We start from the raw sequence: 5667 nt of genomic DNA, 5'->3' as shown, positions 1-5667 counted from the left end.
CACACATAGTCACTCACTCATGTGATAAGCAGCTGTCACCTGCCGCCGTACACCCCGCGGCTCTGGTGGGCGCATAGCACAGCCCTGCTGTCCTGAGGAGCCAGGTGCAAAGCTGCTGCCTCCTGTCCCCGGCGGGCAACTGGGCCCGCAGCCGTCAGCGTGCTGTCAGGACGCGGGTGTCCCCGGCGCCGGAGGTTACGTGCATGGACACATCAGACAGGGGTGGTGACAGCTCGCTGGGGGCTGCGCACGCCAAGAGGGACGTGGGCCTGCGGCGGCCTCTGCGGAATCGCCTTGTGGCCATCTCTGGGGGAAGGCAGGGAACGGGGCTTGCTAGCCCGGGGCGTGCTGGGCCTGGGGCCCACACGGGTCCACGCGATCTTGGTCGTGAAGTTCGCGCTGTCTCAGCCGGAGCGGGCGGACGGGGAGCGCGGACCCCAGCAGCCTGCGGCTCCGCCTGTCCTGGGGGAGGTGGCGCCAGGCCAGACCCTCGCTCGTGCCGCAGCCCGGGGCAGTTCGCTTTGCAAGACTCGTCTGGACAGTGTTCCCAGACCCCACTTCTGCCCCTAGGGGATCCTTGGGGCCCAGGACACGCTGGGCCTCATCCCTGCACACGGCAGCCTCTGCAGCCGCCGTGCAAATGTAAATTCATCACAGCTCAAAAGACAGATCCAGGTCCTCAGTCACCTGCTGTGGTCAGACATCAGTAGCCGCATGTGGCCAGAAGGGGCAGCACAGGCAGGGAGGTGGCCCATTGTGGACCATCTGGGGGTCACTGTGAGGACGTTGGGCCAGGACGTTGACCCTGTTCTCTTGTGGACAAGGTCAGCTGGTGTCCCCCCGGCCTTCTGATTCAGCCCCATCCCGTGCTGCTGGCCTCTGCCCTTCCCTGGCGGCCACCCTGTTGCTCCTCACTGGCAAGCCGCCAGAGCCTTTGGGGACAAGCGCCGGGAGGCCAGCAGGGCGGATCTGGGCTCCCTCGGTGCCTCCCGGGGTCTCAGGCAGCATCCAGACCCCGGGCGGCACCTCTGCCCTCCTGGAGGCTGACGCGGGCCCCTGCCGTAGGACCCTGGTCCGCGGCGTGCCCGAGTACGGCTGCCTGGCGAACCTGCCCAAGACGGTGGTGAACTTCCCCGTGGGCGACGGCCCGGGCGTGGCGGCCCCTCTGCAGCTGCCCGCCCACTGCCTGTTCCCTTGGTGCGGCCTGCTGCTGGACACCCGCACCCTGGAGGTGGCCTGCGACTACTCCAGGTCAGTGCGCTGGCCAGACGCGGCCGTCTGGTCCCCTTCTGCTCCCGGTGCAGGTGGCTGCGGTCTGAAGGGCCAGGGGCGGGGTGCCATCCCCCCGCCTGCGGGGGGCGCTGTCTGGGGTGTTTTGCTAAAAGGAAGCCGTGGCAGGCTTGGGCCTTAGCGCCTGAGATTTCGGGTCCTGCTGCCAGGCGTCCTCACGGGACGGGGGCACACGGTGGCTGTCCCCACCGTGCTGGTGTCACAAGCTCACAGTCACCTTGGATCTGTCGGGGAGCCCTGCGGTGGCGCGCGGGGCCTGCTCTGTACACGACGCCGTGGGTCCCTTCTCGGTCCGGCTGCCGTAGAAACTGGCACCGAGGGGATGGTGAAACCACAGGCCCTTCTCTCCCGTCCTGGGGCGGGAGGGGCCGGCGTCCCTGAGGCCTCGCCCTGGCCTGTGCACGGCCGTCCCTCACGTGGCCGGCCCTCTGCCTTCGAGCCTCTCTGGTGTCTCTCCCTAGGACATCAGTCACGTCTGACGAAGACCACACCCTAGTCACCGCGCGTAACCTCGGTTCCCGTCTTAGCGGCCCTGACCCCAAACAGCCACACAGGGAGACGGCTTCAACATGCGAACTAGGGGGACACAGTTCAGCCCTAGCAGCTGTCTCCCTCAAACCTCAGAGCCCCCAGCCCCACACAGACATGGCCGTGCCAGGGGGACGCAGGCACGGGGCTGCTGCTCTGTGAATGAGGAGCACGGGTTCCTGAGGGTGCGAGGCCGGCGTCCCCTGTCCCTGTGGCCACCCAGGTCAGCAGTGGACCTGTGCTCATGGGCTCTGCGGGGATTCACTCAGAAAGGGGACAGGCAGCCGCAGGCGCTTCCCGCTCCTCCAGAGGGGCCGAGCGTCCCCTGCCTGGCTGGGGTCCCCATGCTTGCGACTCCTGCCCCAGCCCCCAGCCCACTCTCTGCTCGGTGTCTCCTCCTGGGGACTCAGCCTGGACTTCCCGGGTCTCCCCCACCCCCCGGGCCCAGCTCTGCCCCAGCGGCCCCGAGGCACCCTTTCCCGTGGACTGTCCCTCGCCTGTGTCTGCCACCAAGCGCCACATCAGGGCGACGGCTCATTCGTGCATTTCTTAGCAGGGGACAAACAGGGACAGTTTTCCTGGGAAGGGTGGATTTGTGTTAAAGTGCTTAAGTGTTAGTATTTCCCCGGTCACTTCACTTCCGGGTACCCGTTCTGAAGAAAAGTCAGAGACGTGATCAAAAATGCCGCGTGACCGTTTTCAATGCCGGGGTTGGTGCGACTTGCCACAGTGACGATGTGACCCAGGGAATGGCTGAGGGGACACTGCGTGGCCACGAGGCAGCTCAATTCTGCCGTTAGGATTGTTTTCAAAGAGCCTTAGAGAAAACAGAAAAATTAGTTCACGACAAGCGTGTGAGACTGGTGGACGGCGCCCGGGGCGGGCTGTGCACGTCACGTAGCTTTGTCTCCGGGGACTTACGTGCAAGGGGACACGTGGCGGGCACGCCCAGGTGACAGCGGTGGTGAGCAGGCCCCTCTCCGCACTGTGCCCAGGTCTCCCGTCTGCGGACTGCGTGGCCGGTCGGCTGGCCGTGCCAAGAGCACGTCGTGGGGCGTTCGTGTCCCCTGGGAAAGGCCGCAGCTGTGTGGACGGGGACACGCACGAGGTGTGACCAGTCACATTGACAGCAGGGGTGCAGGCCGTGTGACGGCGTGAGGTGGACACGTGCGTGTCACGGGACCCCTGTGTGTTGCAGTTATGCCCAGACCTCGATCAGAGCCAGCCTCACCTTCAGCCAGGGCTTCAAGGCCGGGAGGAGCATGCGTCGCAAGCTCTTCGGCGTCTTGGTGCTGAAGTGTCACAGTCTGTTTCTGGATCTGCAGGTGAGCACGTGGCCAGCGGGCAGCCCGCAGCCACCGGACTCGGTTCCGCTGCTCCTAGGCCACCTGTGGGGCTGCGTGGTTTATAGGTCTGGTTGTGTAGTGCGTGTGTGAGCATGCGGACATGTGGGTGTGTACATATGTGTGTGAGCGTGCACATGTAGGCATGCACATATGGATGTGTGGACATGTTCGGTGTGTATATGTGGATGTGCACGTGTGCACGCAGGTGGGCAGGCTTAGCGTGTGTGCATGTGGGCACATGTGTGTATGGGTGGGTGTGCATGCAGTGTATGTATGTGGGTGCACACGTGTATAGGTGTACACGTGTGTATGTTTGCACGCCACGTGTGAGTGTGCATGTGGGCATGTCTGTATGGATATATGGGTGTGCACGTGCGCACACAGGTGGGCATGCTTAGCATGTGCGTGCATGCGGGCACGTGTGTGTGCAGGCATGTTCGACACGTGCATACGAATGCATATGTGGGGGCACGTGTGTGCATGTGTGTAGGTGTGCACGCATGCATGTATGTGGGTTGCAGGTGAGTGTGTGCGCATGGGCATGTCTGGCGTATGCACGCGTGTATGGGTGTGTATCGAGGGCCCCTTGCCCTGCCCCCTGCAGGCCCCCCTCTTGCTTGGTCCCGGGGCCCCTGCTCGCAGGCTCTGGGGTCCGAGGCCTTGTTGGGGCCCTTGGACGTCCTCCTGGCCAGGCTGGTATACTTCCCTGCAGCGCCCCAGCCGATCCTTGACTCCACCCCAGGGGGTGAGGGGCTGCCCTTGGGGATCCAGTGGGGTTTCGTGGGAGGGATGGTGGCTTCTCGTCAGGACGCGTCCCTCTCCCTCCACCTGAGCGGGTGAGAGAGCAGAAGGCAGACGTGAACCCACATGTGTGGCCGGTGTTCCCTTCCTTGTGGCTGCAGGTGAACAGCCTCCGGACGGTCTGCACAAATGTCTACAAGATATTCCTGCTGCAGGCCTACAGGTGGGCGCCCCGGCCACCTGGGGACAGCGCCCGCCCCGGTCCCAGGCCCGCGCGGCACACCCTCCCTGAGAGAAAGCGGCACTGGTGTATTTTCAGCGGGAGACGTTGCCTCCTCGTGCACGTTCACACTGGCCCTGCTTTGCTGGAGGCCCTGTTCCCGGTCACCAGGAAGGCCGCGTGGCCCACAGTGTCCCTATGTCCCGTGCACCGACCTGTTTACTGCAGGAGGGGTTCATGGGAGAAGAGCTGAGGAGAGGGGCAGCCCGCACATGGGGCCCAGGGGGCAGGGGATCGAGGTGCGGCTGGCCGGCCACAGCCCCAAACCTGTGCCCCCCTCGGCCGGTGCTGAGGCCCCACTGTGCTTCTGAAACACCTGTCTGCAGGGGTTGTGGCCACCTGCGGGGGCTGGTGGGGGCTGCACAGTCGCACCGTCAAGCTGGGCTGGTCCCCAGGAAGACGGACGTTAACCTTGCCGGTTTGGCCTCGGGACGCAAGAAGGCAGGGCGGAGGCCCGAGTTGTGGGCGGGCGAGGGGGCCGTGGTGTCCCCTGGGTGACGGGAGCCTCTGGATCTGTTACCCAGGGCTGTCCCCTTGCGAGACGAGGTCGTGTGTCAGGAACTGGAGGGGCCCTCGGAGGACGTGCCTGTTAAACATCATGGGAGCCCCTGCCAGCCCCAGGTGGCCCTGAGCTGCGGCCACAGGGGCCCAGCGTGCGCTGCTCTGGCCCCGTGGTGTCTGGGCAGTGTGGGGGCCCCCGTGCTCGGCGCCTCCCGCCTGGTGTGGCCTTTCTCCCTTCCCTGCACCTTCCTCTCCGCTCTCCTGTCGCATGCAGGGGGCTGAGACACCTGGAGGCATGCTAGCATCAGACAGGGAAGTGCCCACAGGCCACTAGCCGCCAAGGATGAGGTGGCTGTGGCACCGCTCGCTTCTCGGGCCCTTGGGCTGAGGCCAGTCAGGCGAGGATCCGTGGCAGCGGGAGGCTGGCCCCTGAGGCTGTCACCTCGCCACTGAAGTCCTGCTCTGGTGTTCAGCCCGGCCTCACCTGTGTCCCCGCCATGGGCCCTCGCTCTGCGGGGTCCCGGCCCCGGACACCTGCCTGCTAGGAAGCATAGACCAGGCCATGGTGGGCACCCTTGGGTGGCTCCACACCCAGGTCAGTCCCATGACCACGAGGGGGTAGAGTTGCCAGCTTCCCGTCCACCGGTCAGCGTCGGCTGCTTCCAGACCAGCTGGCTAGGCATGTGCGAGGCCTGAGGGCCCGGCAGGAAGGGCCGTGGCCCTGGACCAGGATGGTCACAGCAGGGTGGCTGGGCATGGGGGCCTGGCAGACGGAGCAGGACACACACGGCTCAGCTCTTCTGAGCGGAGGCTCCGGGCCGGGGTCTGTGGCGACGCAGCGTCCACTGATGCAGGCCTCGCCCCCCTCTGCACCCAGCAGCGCCCTCAGGACAGGGTGCTCCAGCCACTGACCGTGCTGTCCTCCCAGGCTGGCGGTATGGCCCCGACCCTGGGCCCACGGCCGGGGAACATGCCTCCCAC

Source organism: Pteropus vampyrus, unplaced genomic scaffold, assembly GCF_000151845.1.
Source record: "Pteropus vampyrus isolate Shadow unplaced genomic scaffold, Pvam_2.0 Scaffold235, whole genome shotgun sequence".
In the NCBI taxonomy this organism is placed as follows: Eukaryota; Metazoa; Chordata; class Mammalia; order Chiroptera; family Pteropodidae; genus Pteropus; species Pteropus vampyrus.
The sequence above is the reverse complement of the archived record's forward strand: the minus strand, read 5'-3'. Positions refer to the sequence as shown.